The 18789-nt window shown below is 42.5% G+C and overlaps 1 protein-coding gene and 1 long non-coding RNA gene across 10 annotated transcripts in view; both read right to left on the bottom strand.

Moving 5' to 3' along the window:
* Window positions 1-18789, bottom strand: part of FBXL7 (F-box and leucine rich repeat protein 7) — a 206226-nt gene that overhangs the window by 123772 nt on the left and 63665 nt on the right. The window contains exon 4 of one of the 7 annotated variants that reach the window (XR_008320761.1): window positions 17605-17667. The exons of the other annotated variants lie outside the window; for them this stretch is intronic. The gene's annotated coding sequence lies outside the window, so the exon portion shown is untranslated. Of the gene's footprint in view, window positions 1-17604; window positions 17668-18789 lie in introns of those variants that run through there. 7 annotated transcript variants of the gene reach the window in all.
* On the bottom strand, window positions 8934-12533 carry LOC128352988 (uncharacterized). 3 transcript variants are annotated; one of them, XR_008320763.1, is made up of 3 exons: window positions 12261-12533; window positions 11201-11539; window positions 8934-10000 (listed from the first exon to the last, which is right to left on the bottom strand). It is a non-coding gene; the product is annotated as an uncharacterized LOC128352988 (long non-coding RNA). The 3 variants fall into 3 exon arrangements; XR_008320762.1 differs by having other exon boundaries at window positions 11201-11350; XR_008320764.1 differs by lacking the exon at window positions 12261-12533 and adding an exon at window positions 11676-12211 and having other exon boundaries at window positions 11201-11350.

Here is an 18789-nt window from a genome sequence, read left to right as displayed (position 1 = left end):
ACAATCACCTCGACCCACGTTTTCCTCTTACCTTGCTTCCTCACAACCAAAAATTGGGAGCACACACAGCTCCCAAACCCAGGTAGAACACAGTTTTTGATTGTGAGAATGACCTCATTAACTACCTTAATTACATTAATTACCTGACCTCTACATATTCAATACATAGCAAAGTCCTCTCTTCCCTAATAACATTCCTTGCTCCCCCTTTGCTCCCCCAGACTAGTTGTTCCAGAGTTACTCCTGATTTACATCTATATCTTCTATAACACTTCTGTTTCAGCTGGGGTATTTCCCACCATGCACCTTGCTGCAATTTCTATACTGGGTACAAGTAGATTTGAATTTTCCTTTAATACAAATGGATGTTTCCCATCAGGATAAATTACATGGTATGAACATGGAACAGAAGGTTCCAGTCTGTGTTTTTCTCACAATTCCCCCCACCCCCCACCATGTCAGCTGTCACTAAAATACTCCTTTTAGTTCCTAGAAGGGCAGAAATGAGTGGAGGTGGAGAGGCCATCTGGTGCTTATCTTTGGGGTGCTGCTTGCCCATCAATATTAGAGGATGATGTCAACTTCCACCTCTTTTGATGTAAAGCTTTCCTCTGCAGGAAGGCTTTTGGAATACATTCCATGGAGGAATCTGCAGGCAAATCATTCTACTGGAATCAGTCAGCTGTGCAGATTTTTCAGGAAAGGAGACAGGTTTCTGGCAACCTCCCCACATCTCTCTCTTGAAAAATCCAAATAGATGACCCATCTCCCACATATATTGCTCCAAAGAAATTAATTCAGTCTAGCACTGCCCTCAGAGGATTTGGATGAGGCTGTGGTTTGGTAGAAGAGAGAACATGCTCCACATGCACAAGGTCCCAGGTTCAAACCTTCGCCTCTTCAAGTGGAGCTGGGAAAGGCTCCTGTCCCAAACTTTGGGAAACCATTGCCAGTCAGTGTAGATCAGGGTTTCTCAACGTTGGGTCCCCAGATGCTGTTGGACTTCAACTCCCATAATCCCCAACCAAAGGCCATTGGGGCTGGGGTTTATGGGAGCTGAAATCCAATAACATCTGGGGACCCAACATTGAGAATCCCAGTTAACCCTGAGCTACCTGGACCAAGTGTTTGACCCAGTATAAGCAGCTTCATATATACCCCATCTCAAAACATCTGAATTCCATGCCATGTTATATCCTCAAGAAGGATTAAGAACTGATACTGAACGTATTGACAAGAACAAGATTAGCAAGTGTAAGATACTCTAAGAAGAACAAAATGATTGTTTAAAAATGCTGGTTCCAAAGAGTGTGACTAGGCATATCCACTCTGTAGACTGTGTGGTGGGAAAATCAGAAGCAGAGCTTCTCCATTAAATTCTCCAGGCAGCATCTAGACCTTCAGCAGAGTGTTCTTAGGAACCTCCTTCCATGAACAGAAGGAGAGCTGCACTCAAGGACCCCTTGAGCAAGCCCTACTCTCCTCCTTTCAGAGCTTCCGACAAACAGAGCATCACTCTGCTGAAGAGCTGGATGCTGCCTGAAGAGCTTACTGGGAAAGTGCTGCATCAGATTCCGTCACCACAGAGCCTATAAAAGAAGATCCCCCTTCCACTCACACAAGTACCGCTCGTGTGAGTGCACTTCCCTCCTTCCATTCACTGATGAAACTTTCAGCAACAGAACACCAATTCACTGAATGCTTATTAATCACTGGGATAGAAAATGGCACATAAATTAACCAGGTGTATTTTTTATTATGATTTCCCTACATGTGATTTTTTTACAGTTGTCCATGACAGGAATGACCAACTACAGGCAAGATCTAGCCCCCAAAGCATTTTCATCTAGCTACACGTGACCTTACAAAACTTTAGTCAAAGTGTGGTAAAGATCTGTAAGGTGAAGAATTTCCCCCCAAATTGTACAAGACACAGAGTGATCATGCTTAAGATCACATCCCTGCGTTGATTCTGTATGCGGTGCCCCAGCTATGCCTAAGAACATGAACTCCGTAACTGTAAAGGCCATCTCACTGCTACATATTGCCAACTTTGTTATAGAGCCTGCCAATCCGGGAAGTCTTCACCTTGTGGCAAATGTATTTCTGGGCCTGGAATACTGTCTGTAGAATGCAGTGACCCTCTAGAATGCAGTACTTGCCCAGTGCCCACCCTTAGTTCATTTCATTTATATTTTTCAAATTTGGAATATGTATGTCAGTTTTGCACATTTTTATATGGCTTTTGACCAAGGTGAATGAAAAAGCCCTTGGCATCTCCACTGCAGTGATTCTAGTCCTGCAGCCATGCTTTAATGTAGCCTTGGAGAAGATTAAATTAATTGTGATTTCCTCCTTCTCTCGTGCACGCCTTGGACTGTTCCACAATACTGCTGAAGTTGAGTAGAACTTGGCAACAACTCTACTGTAATATGATGTATTTGTGTCTGCCTCATTCAGCCAAATTGGCCAGCAGTTCAAGGAGTGAATGAGCAGACTGTGAGGAAATCTTCATCCTACATTCGGGAGGCAGAAGGCTGTGGTCTACTGAGAACGGTGGCAAGACATTCCACTTCTGTGTATCCTGGTTTTGCATGCCCGGAACTGATAAACTCCAGCTGTCAGATAAATGACATACTACAATATCTTGAAGAAAGTCTCATTTACAAACCATGGGAAGAATGCAGGATGTCAGGGGTGGTGTTTTTTTTGGTTTTTAAAAAAACCCTCTTCTAACGGGGATCTTTCTCCACCCGACTTTGTTGCAATTAGTATTTTCCATGGATGAAGCCCAAGCTCCTCATTAAACAAAAGAGGCTTTGATTTTGGGGACAGGTAGGGGAAGGAAAATGTTACATACATTTTAGGATAACGTTAACATTACAGGACCTTTCTTTCTTATCTGTCAGTCTCTGTGTTTGCATACATACACCTCCAGCACAGTACTTCCAGTGACTGTTGCTGATGTCTATCTTATGTTTCTTTTTAGAATGTGAGCCCTTTGGGGACAGGGATCCATCTTATTTGTGTGTTATTTCTCTGTGTAAACAGCCCTGAGCCATTTTTGGAAGGGCAATATAGAAACTGAATTAATAATAATAATAATAATAATAATAATAATAATAATAATAATAATAATAGCATCCAAAATCCAAAATAAGATCCAAAAATACCACCTAGATTCAAGGAAAATTAGAGAAGTCCTGGAAAAAATAAAGCAGCAAATAACAGCAGTGTCAAAGAGATTAGCAGGTATGAAGCCAGAATTACACAACACAGGCAGAATCTCCAATTCCAGTTGAATCAGAGACGTTTCTACCAAAGCATAGAAGGAGAAACTGCAAGAAACCTAGAAACACCAAATAAAGAAGAAACAGTGCAATTCTGGGGGAAATTATGGGACAATCCAATAGATTATAATAAAAAAGCAGGCTGGATGAAAGAGGTCAAAAAATGTAACCAACAAATGCAAGATCTAATAATAACACCAGAATTAATAAGTGAAAGAGCAAAGAAAATTAAAAACTGGACTGCGCCAGGCGACGATGAACTGCATGGCTTTTGGCTTAAACACCTAACAAGCCTTCATAAACAACTATCAAAACAGTTCAACCACATTTTGCAAGGAGGTGATATTGAACAATGGCTAACAACTGGGAAAACTCATCTCATCATGAAAGACCCAGCAAAAGGTGCAGTTCCAAGCAATTATAGACCGAAACCTGCCTGCCAACCCATGTTCAAATTATTAACTGGAATAATAGCAAATGAAGTGATGCAACACTTATTAACTAACAAGCAGCTTCCAGTTGAACAGAAAGGAAATTGCCTGAACACCAGAGGCACAAAAGACGAGCTGCTGATTGACAAAATGATTTTAGAAAATTGCAAGAGAAGAAAAACCAATCTAAGTGTTGCATGGATTGACTACAAGAAAGCCTTTGATTCATTGCCTCACACACGGATACTAAAATGTTTAGAAACAACTGGTGTCAGCAAAAACATTCAGATATTTATAAAAAAAAAGCAATGAGCATGTAGAGTACACAGTTAACAATCAATGGCGAGACACTTGGACAGGTTAGCATTAGAAGAGGCATTTTCCAAGGGGACTCATCCCCTCTGTTGTTTGTAATCGCCATGACCCCACTTTCACAAATACTAAACAAAAGAGGCCTCGGATACCAAACATCTAAAACATCCAGTAAAATCAACCATCTGCTGTACATGGACGATCTGAAGATGTATGGAAAGTCCCAGTCAGAAATTGAATCACTGCTAAACACTGTCCGTATATTCAGTAGCGATATAGCAATGGAGTTTGGACTAGACAAGTGTGCTGCATTAATAATGAACAGAGGAAAAATAACAAAAACAGAAGGAATAGAACTGCCCAATGGAAGCACGATCAAGAACCTGGAAGAGAAAGAACCTTACAAATACTTGGGCATTCTCCAGGCTGATAAGATCGCACACACTGACAAAAGAAAAACTGGAAGTGAATACATCAGGAGAGTTAGAAACATCCTCAAGTCCAAACTCAATGGCGGGAACACCATACAAGCCATAAACACCTGGGCTATACCGGTTATTAGATACACTGCAGGAATAATAGACTGGACCCAGGCAGAGCTAGAGACGCTAGATCATAAGACCAGGAAAATCATGACCATCAATCATGCTCTGCACCCCCGCAGTGATGTAGATAGGCTATACCTCCCTCGCAGCTCAGGTGGAAGAGGAATGCTGCAAGTCCATCAAACAGTAGAGGAGGAGAAAAGAGGCCTTGAAGAATATATAAAGGACAGTGAAGAAGATGCACTTCAAATGGTCAATAACGCAAAACTATTCAACACCAATGAAAGAAAGCAGGCCTACAAGAAAGAACAAGTCAAGAACCGAGCAGAAAAATGGAGAAATAAGCCACTGCATGGTCAATATTTGCACAAGTGGAAAATCAGACATCACCAAGACCTGGCAATGGCTTAAGAATGGAAACTTGAAGAAAGAAACAGAGGGTTTAATACTGGCTGCGCAAGAACAGGCACTAAGAACAAATGCAACAAGAGCAAAAGTCGAAAAGTCAACAACAAACAGCAAGTGCTGCCTTTGTAAAGAAGCAGATGAAACAGTGGACCACCTAATCAGCTGTTGTAAAAAGATCACACAGACTGACTACAAACAAAGGCATGACAAGGTAGCAGGGATGATACACTGGAACATCTGCAAAAAATACAAGCTACCTGTAGCCAAAGATTGGTGGGACCATAAAATTGAAAAAGTGGTAGAAAATGAAGATGCAAAAATATTATGGGATTTCCGACTACAAACAGACAAACATCTGCCACACAATACAGATAGTAGTCGAGAAGAAAGAAAAACAAGTGAAAATAATCGACATAGCAATACCAGGGGATAGCAGAATAGAAGAAAAAGAAATGGAAAAAATCACAATACACAAAGATCTACAAATTGAAAATTGAAAGGCTGTGGCAGAAGACCCAAATAATCCCAGTGGTAATTAGCACACTAGGTGCAATTCCAAAACAACTTGAAGAGCACCTCAACACCATAGGGGTCACAGAAATCACCATCAGCCAATTACAAAAAGCAACTTTACTGGGAACAGGCTATATTCTGCCACGATATCTATAATAACAGCAACAACAATGATAATAAAATTCAGCCATCCCAGGTCCTTGGGGAGGACTCAATGTCTGGATAAAACAAACCAGTCAATAACACCTGTCTGACTGTGTAAATAAACAACCAAACAACAACAACAACAACAACACATATTTACTGTAAGGGACCTGAAAATATCTTACAGCTTAATTACCAATTGGAGGCCTTCAGTTTGGTTGGTTATTTCAAATCAGCATGACCTACAGCCTCCCTTACCTCTACAGCTCCTGCAGTGTTGTTTGTCCTCACTAATAGTTCATTCTCCCAGTTTTCCTCCTCCTCTCCCAATTATTTCCCTGGACCACTCCCAACAATATTTTTCTAAGCCTTCTATTGCCTCCAAGGCTCCCAAGTTATTCTCTTTTTCTCTAGGCTTTATCTCTCCAGGATCAGAGCAGCCAAAAACACTTCTTGAATTTTAATTTGTAACATACACACACCCCGAGAGTTTATATGGGGTGAAATATAAATGCAATTTTAAAAAAATACAGCTGCAATATTAGAGCAGTTCAGACAATCACTGCCAGATACTTCAGATACTACAAGTCCCTACTGTCTAGATGGCACATGCATTCAACTTACCAATATTTGTATTCTAATCAATGACTCAGTAAGCTTGAAACTGATTGGAATATTGGTCATGTGCATGAATGTCAAAACAGAGAGGCCAGAACGGGAGTTAGCTACCCAGCAGCTGGAACATGGAAGCAGTGTCTGCAGTAGGCATTTCAGAAGGCTGCCTCTATTGCTTTCACACTTTAACATTTGGATCCTCTTTGTAACTCATTTATGTCATTCTTTCATAGCCAGTAGGCATTTGTCTTTTCTCTTCATGCAAATGTTAAAATATGTTGTTCTTGGCAGACCCAGCCTATACAGTAATGTACTTTACAATGGCTATATTGAACATTCTGGTGCACAGTGCCTAAGCCTGTAACCAAGTGGACTATACGAACAACTGGCTTGCACACTGTAACATTTGCCAGCTTATTGGCAGTACCTCAGCCCTTTAATAAGGGAAAGGCTTGTAGCTGCTCTCCAGGGTCTCAAGTCAGGAATCATTCCCAGCCCTGTGACCTGTGATCTTTTAACCAGAGGTTTTGGGAATTGACCTTGGATATCATGTGACATCCAGAGATGAAAGTTTGGGCGGTGTATACATTCAATAAATAAAAATAAATAAATAAATGTGCCTAAAAGCATGACTGAAGGAGGCTGAGGACCAACTGGCATTCCTGTAGGCTTCAGTTGGCTGCTTTTTCTTGGTTCTCGATGGCTTTCTGCCATGGTAAGCTTCCTCATCTGGCATGTTTGCCCTAGAAAAGCTGCCAGTTTGGGTAAGCTATCAGATTGCATTCAGGTGACTTCAGGACTTGCTTACAGGCTGTGCTACAGAATGCTTGGTGTAGCCACTGCAGAGCTGAGGATGCTGGGCCCGATGGATCAATGGTCTGATTTGGTATAAGGCAGATCCTTGTATCGCATAAGCAAGCTGCTTCAAATTGCAAGAGCATGGATTGAACAACATTTGAAACAACATTATTATTATTATTATTACATTTATATCCCACTCTTCCTCCAAGGAGCCCAGAGCGGTGTACTGCATACTTGAGTTTCTCTTTCACAACAACCCTGTGAAGTAGGCTAGGCTGAGAGAGAAGTGACTGGCCCAGAGTCACCCAGCAAGTATCATGGCTGAATGGGGATTTGAACTCGGGTCTCCCCGGTCCTAGTCCAGCACTCTAACCACTACACCATGCTGGCTCAACAATACTTATCCCCAAAGCCAACAGGCCTTATCAACATAAAAGTGTGTGAATAAGTTTACACTGAAAATGTCGGGGGGTTTTCCAAACTGAATAATGAAAGCCACACTGAGAATAGACTGAGTAAGCCATGTTCCACTCTGATTTACACCGCAGAAATCTTGCTATTTGCATGAGCAGCAGATAGGCCACCAGTTTGCTTCAAGAGGCACAGCGGGGCTCACTTTCTCCTCCAAACCACACTAAAAACACTCAGTAAATGTCACCTCACACACTGGAGACTGCTGAAGAAAACAGCTGAAATATGCTGCTGTCACTTAGACTTTGCTTGCTTCACTTGCTGAAGCTCTAGCAGCCTTTAGATATGCACAGTCAATTTGTAAAATGTAGTTTGACAGAACTGCCTGAAGTTACAAGTGCTAGGCACTGAGTCCTACTACACACTTCCAAGAAGTGGGGCACATTTTGTACAGGAAGCTTGTTCTCAGATATCTGCAGACAGCACTGTTCTCCTTGCCCTTGTCCCCCGAGAGGAACAGGCCCACAGAGCAGTATTAGAAGCAGTTCCCAAACTCAAACACATCCCCCTTCAACATATATAGAACATGACACTTGAACTGGGAGCCTGCATTTATTTCAGTGTTGTGGAGGTAATCTAGGTCTCACATTCAAATCAGCACTCATTGTGAGGTCATTCACACAGTCAAAAACTGTGTTCTACTCAGGTTTGGGAACTGTGTGTGCTTCTACTTTTTGATTGTGTGGAAGCAAGGTAAGAGGAAAACCTGGGCAGAAGTGATTGTGTGGAAGCAAGGTAGGAGGAAAAGCTACCCAGGTTTTCCAGGCCAAACATTTACAGTTTAAAAAAAGTTTAAACCCTGGAAGGCCAGGCAAAACAGATAGGTTTGGGCTCTCCTGAATTCTGAATGAATTCAGATTTCTGCAGGGAGTGCATTCTACAGCCCAGGAGCAGCTATAGAGAAGGCCTGCCTCTGAGTCGCCACCAGACGTACCGGAGGTAACTGGAGACGGACCTCCTCAGATGACCTTAACGTGTGGTGGGGATCATGAAGAAGAAGGCACTCTCTAAGGTAAAGCTGTGCATTACCTTATGAACAGCATAAGTTAAAGCATATTTTATGCTGTGCTTTTAGAATAAACTGATGCTTTTCAGGATAAATATATGCAAAGCCAAGAAACTGTAAGGCAAACGATTGTTTAGAGAATGTGAACGTATGAATTGGTAGCTTTGATTTTCTCAAAAAATCTGCACAGAAAGGGGATGGGGCCGTAACTCAGAGGCAGAGCATGTTATTTGCATGCAGAAGGTTGCAGGTTCAGTCCCTGTTATCTCCAGGTAAGTCAGGGAAAGACCCCTGCTTGAGACTCTGGAGAGCCACTGCCAGTTCGTGCAGACAATGCCGAGAGAGAAGGACCAAGGTCTTTGTACCACAGGACCCAATAATGACAGGACACGATTAGTTGGAAGAACCTAGGGCCACTTTATTATTGTTAACATAATGCAACCAGCAAAGAGGAACACTAAGCAGAGTTCAGGTACTCCACTCAAGTGGATCATCCTCATAAGGCACCACAGACAAAGAGACGGGTATTGACTCAGCCAGGCACCAAGTCCTGTGGTGAGACACATCCACCGCAGATGGCGGCAGTCTCAATCTAAGGGATCTTCCTATATACCCATATAAAGATGCTTTAAGTTTATCAGTATTAACACATCCTGAAATCTGCTCCCTGAATTCTGATCAAGAGTTTATTTAGTAATATGACTAGTACAGAACACGTAGTCTACAACCACTCTGAAAAATGCATTCCAGGCTTTGTTTCGCCAAAGAACATTGGACTCTATCTTCACCGCAAACCAATTATAAGCTCTTCTTTCTTGTCCTCTAAAATCTATTTGTGAAAAGAAATCTCAACAGAAAACTACCACAAGTCTGGACAGCATGGCCATCCTGGCTCAGCACAGGGGTCTGGTTCTCTCATCAGCCAGTTTCAAGGATTAACGTCTGGAGAACAGTTAAGAGATTTTGGATTCATTATACATCCCTTGGTCCACCAGGTATTAAGTTTAAGACTAAGTCATAACTAATAGAGTTCAAAACAAGACTAAAAGGAGAGCTAATGGCTGACCACAAACAGGCAACAAAGCCAGTTATCATATGTCAAGCTGCGTGAAGCTCTAAATTGCCACTTTAGCTGGCCAGCCAAGTGATATTTCCTGAATCCACTAGCCAAGGGGCCAGCTCATATTGCCTTCTGTATGCACAGCTCCCCACTTCACTGAGTGGTAGGAAGTTCCAGACCAGCAGTAGCAACTACAGCATCAATTTCCTAGTGATAATCAGCTTCTAAAGGACTGATGATAAGCTGAGGGACAAGGGGTGGAGAAAGACTGCCAGGACCTCCTGCTTCTGTCTGTGTGCCTATGAGCACCTCCAGCCTTCTTTGTCTTTGAGGGAGCTTCAGATCTGAGAGAACTTGAGCGAGCTTCAGTGGGCAAATTCTGTCTTCAGGGTGGCTGCTCTTGACTTGATGAATGTAAACATACAGTCAGATTCTTATTAAAAGAAAAAACACATACACACTTCCACAAACCAGTTATATTCTACTTTGGATTTTTATATCCCATTTTATTCTTATTTTTTTAAAAAATGAATTAAAAATTAAGTAAAAATTAAATAACTGAACTGCCTAGAGCCAGCTGGGTGAGGTGGTATAAAAACAAAATAACTAAATAAACAAACAAACAAACAATATATGCGTTTTGCTCCTCTCTCTCCTGACCTTTTGCTACTATATAAAAAACCTCTCTTTTTTAGAAGGCTTTTTGACTTTTTAAATTTGTATTCTCTCTGCTGGCTCCACTTTTTAAACAACCTTATCTGCAGGCTGGTTTTATGATTTCTGGTTATAATTATTTTTAAATGTGATTATGCTTTTATTTCTTGTACTATTTTATTGCTGTGAGCCACCTCAGACAAGTTATTGGGAAGGCAGAATGCACATCCCTTAATAAATAAATCAAATCACTGTTCATAATAGGGATGTTTACAACATTTCCCCCATTTTAATTTATCCTTGGATTTGCATTACCCAATATTGTTTTTGGAGTGGCACCAATGCATTCGAAATCTTCCCATTCTTGAGTGTGTGATTTCTGGGCATAGTTCAAGCTGCTGTGCATGTACAGTTTTCAGTTTGTGTCTCCACGCCCCCACCCCCGCAATGTGTTTCAGCACATGTTTATGTAGATTAAAGCACATTGCAAAAAAAGACTCTTGATATGAACCAACAATCGCATCAAGGCTCATTGTTGTACTGTGGTTTCATCGATGTGCATATTTATGTGCTGTGCCACATTTGAAAGCTTTTGGGAGTGGGGTGGAGATACCAACTAAAAACTGCAGCAGACTTGTGTCACTCCAAAGTAAAATTTAGAAATCCTCCAAATTAAACTGGAGGGCAGATGGAGTATGGTGCAGGGCAAGTGTACCCATGGAAAAAACTACAGAGTGAAAAGGGGAAAATCCACTCATTCCTTGTTCGTACAACACATGGGGAGCACTCTTTATACTGCCAAGAATGTTTCACGTTATAGAATTCTTGGCCCTTCTCCCACTTAGACTGAGCTTGAATTCTCCTTTTTTGGCACATTCCATATTGCAACGCTAACCCCCACGGCGAAATACCAGTGTTTACAATGGAACATGAAACCGCAAGAAGCTCACCTGGGTTTGGGGTTTTGTGTTCCATGACCAACTCAGAAATTCCCTGGCTTGCTCAGAGTCAATTGAACATGAGCTGGCTTATAACATCACCAGAAAAGCAGACACATTCTGCAGCATATCAGAAAATCCATTTGGGAGGTATGATAAGAGCTGAGTACAAGATAAGAGACAGCTGACATGGGGAAGGGGGAAAGCCATGTAAAACAGTGGTAAACATGAGTCTGGAAGCCAGGCCAGGCTACAGTGCTGAAAGGACGTGGGGCTTCAAGCAGAGGTCTTGCCAACTTCTCAGTGGCCATTCAAAGGGCACAAAGGAGGCGTCTGGCAGGAAATGTCCCTCTACAACAAATGTATGAAATCCAATAACATACATGTAACTTTAATATATTGTTTGCATTTTCTGTGTACCTTTGCTTAAGACTCTGCAGAAAGCATTATTATATTTAAACCATATTCAAATAAACACTAGCTTTACCTGTGCAGAGCATCTGTGCACTAGTACTTCATTGCTCTCCTTGCTCCCTGGGCCTTGCTGTATTGCTCAGTGTCATACATTTCTTTATACACAGAGTTTTTTATCTTTTGATTTGCTGATATAATAGTGAGTCAAATGATCTTACTCATGAGAAACCTACATAAAGTTGACAATGACTAAAAACTGGAGAAAGGAGATGCACTCAAACAACCTGTGGGCCGATGAAGCCTGTCCTTTCAGTTAACACCTGACATGACTCAACGTTGCTCCCTGCCCTTAAACTTTCACACAGTCTGAAGGCTTGCTTATTCTCTCTCCCCTCCCTCTCCCATATTTCTTTTCTCTCCCCCCCCCACTTTCTTCCTCTCCCTTCTTTCTTTCTCTCTTCCCCTTCCTTCTCTCTCTCTCTCTGTTTCCTCCCCTTCTTCTCCTACCTGTTTTCTTTCTCTCCCCCCCCGCTCTTTTTCTTCCTCTCCCTTCTTTCTTTCTTTTTCAGATCTCTCTCTCCTCCTGGAGACTCTTCTCCCCTATATACCCTTGCACACACTTCTCCCCCCCTCCCCAGCCTTCAGCCACCCCCTGCACCTCAAACAGCAGGAACGGGGAGCCCACTTCCGCAACCAGAGTAACAGCTCCAGTATGCGTGGCCTGCTCCAACTGGGTCCCAGCGTTTCTGCTCCCTCTGTAGGGGGCTGGAGTGGGTCCTCCATCGCCAGGCCCTGCCAGCAATCTTCAGCTGTGCTTCCCCACTGGCGCCAGCCAGAGAGCTGCCGTTGAGGCACCCTTTTGCGAGACCACCTCCAGAGCGCAGCAGCAAGAGGGGAGTGGCTGTTTGGGGCATGGGGCAGGGTTGCTCTGGGAGCTTCCCCCAAATAAAGGGAGCTGCCGCAGCTGCTCTTGGGAGCAGTCTTACCTTGAGGAGGGAGAGGAGGGGTGAGCAGGGTGTGGGTGGGCGTCCCTTTTTGAGGGGCTGCATTTAATGAGGCAGCCGTGCTGCTCTGCCCTGCTCTGTCACTTGGCCCACCTCCTCCTCAGGCACCTCCACAGTGTTCCACACATGCACGTGCCATGTATCACCGAAGTGTTTTATACAGAGAGATATGACCTCTTTGCTCATCTCCAGAATTGTCCTAAATATTTCACATTAGGCACCAGAAATGGAAACTGAAAGTCTCAAATATTGCTGAGAAAGAATTTAAACACATTTTGTCAGGTTCCAAGCCAGAAACAGATTAACTAGCTGAACTAATATATAAAGAGACACCATGTCCTTGTGCAGTTAATGTATTGCAAGTGGGCTGCAGAATTAACAGAAGGGAGGATGCCGGGAGAAAGACTCTTAGACAGAGAAAGCTGAAGGGGAGAGAAATCACATTCACAGGAAATGGAGGATTTGGAAGTTATTAATCTTCATGTGCTAAGGGAGGTGGGAATTGGGGGAGAAAGAGCGTGTGGGTCTAAGGCTTGTGCTTGCATATTTTCATTATACCAAGCAATGGTTTGGCTTTACATCCAAAGAATCGCTGTTACATCTTTTTAACATGATGATCGGAAACCAAAATATGGACCAATCAAGATCCGACTTTTGCTGACTTGCCACAGGCAGTCATAAGTATACAATGGTTCAAATACCTTGTGAAGACACAATTTTTTAAATAGCCTGTTTTGGAATAGAGTATTCTGGCTAGGGCAGAATATCCTCAAGACTTGCAAAGTGACACAGTTCTTAACTGGCGGTGGGGGGGGGGGGGGAGATGGATATGTTGGACAACCTGTGAATGAACTTGAAACAGCATCGTTAGCAGAGATGAAGTCCTTCATGAAAGCACTCCAGATGCTATTGACCATTCTGCTGATCAATTCCAGTAGAGTACTTCTTGTTCATTTTTCATCTCAAAGACATCAAAATCAGAAGTGTTCCACGTTTGCATATTGAATGCCATACTTGTTATTTCACTCACCTGATAAAATCCCATCTATGATTAAACGGGAACTACTTTCTTCATTTTGCATTCATTTTTACAAGGATCCAAAAATAGATCCTTTTTTTTTTTTTAAACAACTTCCAACAATCATTGCAAATTTCTTCTATTTTCTCCTGTACTGATCTTCCTAGTATGAGTCTTCTCCTCTCCTCCAACCTTGCTATCCCCGGGCTCATTTGTCCTTAACACCATCTAACGTGATTGGTTGCAGCAGCTCATGAGATGTTGTTTGCCATGACAATGTTATTGATACCCAAAGTCACATGGGTCACCAAAACTACTGGGATGAAATGGCAGTATGAGCAAATGAGGCCAAGCAGCGTAAAGGCAAGGAAGAAAAATGACACTGAAAAGCAACAGCAGCAGCCAGACAAAGAAAAAGGCACTGAGCAGCACTAGAACAATGCAAATATTTCAGGATGATTATATCTGGCAACAAGTTCATTTTTGTCTAATGATCTGATTGCATGGAAATATCAAGCTCATTAATATTTATCAGTTGCCTCTGTGCCTGAATTTGGAGAATATGCAGTACAGCTCTAACAATTTTGCTCAAGTATCTCCTTATGCCTCTTCATTTAAACAGGATCTTTATTACTGCACGTTGGCCTGTCTGCCATAATTGGCTTTTGAACTTGACTTAGGCCTCCTTATTCTAATGCTATTTTATTCAAAGCATTTCAGTGTTTTGACTTTGCTAATTACCTTAATAACTAATGTAGCATTCTAAACCGACTGCATATCTTCTGCATTATCTAGAATTTTTTTTTTGTCCAATAGCTTGATGTGTCTTTTGCTTCACTTACCCATTATAATGCTATGCATTTAGAAGGTCTTTGTTTTACCCTATGCCTCTACACACAACGGAAATTATTTGAAAATATTGGCAGACATCCAGGGCAAGGAATTGCATCCGGAATGAGCAGTGTTGCACTAGCAACAATGGCTTAGTTGCACTAAAAATGGAGTTTGCACAAGAGTGCTATAGAGCAAAATTCCCCATTGAAATAAATGAGGCATCCCACAGATAAGCAGCCACAAACATGCGTATGGTAATTAGGGATGTGCACAAACCATTTCAGTGCTCCTTTTCTGGAGCACTGAAGCAGTTCAGAAGTCCAGCATTCGAGTCGGTTTGGAGGTGGGGGGTCCTTTACCTGCCCCACTGCTTTCCCCCTGCTGGCACTCTCCCTGGCTAGGGATCATTAGGATTGAAAATAAAACTGCTAATATTATAATGCCCTTATACAAAACTATGGTGCAGCCACACTCGGAGTACTGTGTACAATTCTGGTCACCACATCTAAAAAAGGACATTGTAGAACTGGAAAAGGTGCAGAAGAGGGCAACCAAGATGGGCACACCCTCAACTCCTGCCTGTGGCTTCCAGCGTCATCTGGTGGGCCACTGTGCGAAACAGGATGCTGGACTAGATGGGCCTTGGGCCTGATCCAGCAGGGCTGTTCTTAAGTTCTTATGATCAGGGGCCTAGAGCACCTTCCTTATGAGGAAAGGCTGCAACACCTGGGGCATTTTAGTTTAGAAAAAAGATGACTGTGGGGAGACATGCCAGTAGTCTATTAAATCGTGCATGGTGTGGAGAAAGTGGATAAAGAGGAAAAAAATTCTCCCTCTCACATAACACTGGAACCAAGATTGCCAGGAAATTTAGGACCAACAAACAGAAGTACTTTTTCACACAACACATAATCAACTTGTAGAATTCTCTGTCACAAGATGTGGTGACAGCCAACTACCTGGATGGCTTTAAGAGGGGGTTGGATAACTTCATGGAGGAGAGGTCTATCAATGGCTACTAGTCTGAGGGTTATAGGCCACCTCCAGCCTCAGATGCAGGATGCCTCTGAATACCAGTTGCAGGGGAGTAACAGCAGGAGCGAGGGCATGCCCTCAACTCCTGCCTGTAGGCTTCAGTGGCATCTGGTGGGCCACTGTGTGAAACAGGATGCTGGAGTAGATGGGCCTTGGGCCTGATCCAACAGAGCTGTTCTTAAGTTCTTATGCTTGTGCGCAGACCGTCCCAAGTTCCTTCCCTTGCATCCAGAGGTGGCTGTTGAGAATGGTACTGGGGGAAGCGAGAGGTACCTTCAAAAGACATTAATGTAAATACCAGCAGCACCTGGAAGCCACCAGGAGCAGTGGCACCCAGCCCAGCATCCTACACGGCAACTGCCCCACCTCCTGCACTCATCTGGCCACCATGCATATGCTGCTGGTGAGGATTTCCTTTTACAATCTGGTGAAGATTCCTTTTTAATGTCTTTTTTTAATGTCATAAGAAGAAACACTTCTTATGGTGGCCAAGGGGGCTGGTGGCAAGAGGGCACTTTACCACTGCCAGTGGTGGCTCCTCTAAATTCCACACTGGATCTGGGACTCCCTGCAAGCATGGAGACCATGAACTGCGTCCGTGAAGGCTGGAACCAGGCCATGCTGCTGGGAGCCCCAGATCCAGTCCAGGCCCTGTCCGGATTTTAGAGGAGCCACTGCCGCCACCAGTAGTAAGGTGCCCTCTCACTCCCCTGCCCCCCTGCTGCCATTGGAAGTATTTTAAAGGCAGGATCCCTCACCCCTTTGCTTGTAAAAGGGAATCCTCACTAGTTTCCCCTTTACATGGATACCCCTCGGACCAAATCGAACCAGTTCCAAACCCATCCGACAGTTCAACCATCAAACCAAACCAGGGGCTGGTTCAACTTGAACTGGCTCATGGGCCAGTGGTCTGATTCCAATTCCACTCAAATTTTAACTGAACCCCCAGAATTGGTCCCATGCACACCCCTATCACATAATCATGCTCATGTCAGTAACCTACATTAAAACCAGATTTGATCTATTGTGCAAACCATAAAAGAGAAGTTACAGAATAGATTTGCATTTCTTGCATTCTTTTTAGGACTCTGAAGCTTCAGCCAAAGATGAATACTTCACACAGCACCCTGGCACCATACAAAAGGTGATTATTCCCACTGTGCTTACTTTTGAAAAGTGCTACATTTTCCCAGCACCAGCATGGTTCCTTTAAGGGAAACAGAGCCCAGTTGAGCCCCAGCACCCTCTTGGAGGATGTGCATGCAGCATTGCAAAGTATAGTCCTTCCCAGCTCATTCCCCATGGAGCTCTAGGAGGAAAGCACTGAGAAGGTTAACACCTTCCAGTGCTCCATGTGCATCTTCCAGGATAACACTGGGGCCCGACAGAGCACCATTTCTCTTTAAAGCAGCCACACTGGTGCTGGGGAAAATGCAACACTCCATGAGGTACCTGGGGCTGTGCAGAGTATTTGGCTTCAGCCAAAGCCTAGTTCTTTGGGCAGGCGGAAGGAGGACTGGAATAAGTGGGCAGCATCCAGACTAAATTACTCCTACTGAAGTCATCCTACTAACATTAAATAGGTCTACAGAGTAACTCCTGAGAAGAAATATTGAATATCTTAGTCTGGATGCTGCTCAGTGTCTGGTACTGAAGCACTTTTCTCCCAAGAGTTGATTCAAGACAGGTTGTACTATAAACTCCATGGTGCCTATTCAGAAGATATTTTGCCCAGGATTGTACATAGATGCCAATGGGAGTGGGCCTCTGGCTTGTTCATTTCTTCCCCTGCTTGCTCCCTGCTCCCGTAACAGCAGGAAGAACCCATGTTTATTAGTATTTTTACAATGACATTGGAATACATGGAATATAATACAGCATAAGCAAAAGAGGTCCCTGCCATGAAGAGCATCTAAAGTAAATTTAGACATCAGAAGGAAGGGCAGGAATCGTAAGGGTAACAAGGACTCATTAAATTTATTTATTTAGAAAACAGATTTTATCTTGCAGAATTGGTAAGACCCCACTTTCAAGTAATACAGGATCTCCTAGTTCATTCAGTGCTTCTCCTCAAAGTGAAAGATGTACTAGGAAGAAGCAGAAGTAGATCTGATCTCCTGATCTCTTTCCGTGTACAACTGTGTGGGCAGGGCATCATCTGTAAAAGGTCCACTCTGTCAAGACAGAATTTTGTCTCTGATTTTTTCCTGCTTTTTGCCACATTATTTGCTTTGCCAGGAAAGAATTTTGGTTTAGATATAATGGCTTTTGAGTGTTATGATTAATAGGCAAATTAGATTTTAAAAGTAAGTCACAAATAGTTGGTACAAACCAGGAGTATCACATGAAACAAAAACATACCAGTATAAAAGCCTCATAAAAGAGGCATGCATTTGGGGTTCCTGGCACAGGAAACAAAATATAAAGACTTCTCATAATTTGTCTTCCCAAAAATATTGTTTGCTTTTGAAATTTGAATTTAAAGTTGTTTTTACAATTCTGGAGAAAATACACCACTGCAGTACCAATTGAAAGTCTCAAAACGGGCTAATACATCAAGCTTAAAGCTAACTCCACATACCCAGCGATAAAATATGGATATTGTACCTCAAAGAGAATAAGCTCTAACCAGAGATCATTGCAAGCCAAACTGAAATGAGAATTCTACAGAGCAGACCTGTGCTATAATGCCAGCAATGTATTCTCTATCATCACTCACTCTGAATTATCTGTGCAAGTTTAATCAATCAAAATTCCATTACCAGAGCTAAACTAGAACAGGTATATAATATGAATTATTCTAATATGAATTCTTAAGTAAAAGTAAAGTTGGAATTTACTTTAAAAGTAAATTAAATTTAAAGTAAATTTAAAAGTAAAGTTGGAATTTAAAGTTAAGTAAAAGCCAGTTGGAATTTTTCTCCATAAGCAACTCAAAATGGCCACAATACCACTTTCCCTTATTATTTTTTTTTTATGAATGGCTTACTTATAACACAAAAAAATCACAAAGCAATATAATAAAACCAGGAATATTGTCACAAATCAATCAATTAAATAAGACCATGAGACAATCTCTTCTATAAAGTTGCCAGCAACACACAACACAGCAAAATGCTACCTAAAGAGAAAGAGGTCTTATTCACTGCCCTGAAGATTAATACAAAGGAAGTTTAGTGGGCTTTTCTAGAAAGCAGGTTGCACAGTGAGGGAGCAACCGCCGAGGAGGCCCTATTCCTTGGGGCCACCTGCCTCACTTCAGAAGACTGAGTACTTTTAAATAGGCGTCTTTGGAT

The sequence above is a fragment of the Hemicordylus capensis genome, chromosome 4 (assembly GCF_027244095.1).
Source record: "Hemicordylus capensis ecotype Gifberg chromosome 4, rHemCap1.1.pri, whole genome shotgun sequence".
In the NCBI taxonomy this organism is placed as follows: domain Eukaryota; kingdom Metazoa; phylum Chordata; class Lepidosauria; order Squamata; family Cordylidae; genus Hemicordylus; species Hemicordylus capensis.
This window is presented reverse-complemented; position numbering and strand designations above follow the sequence as displayed.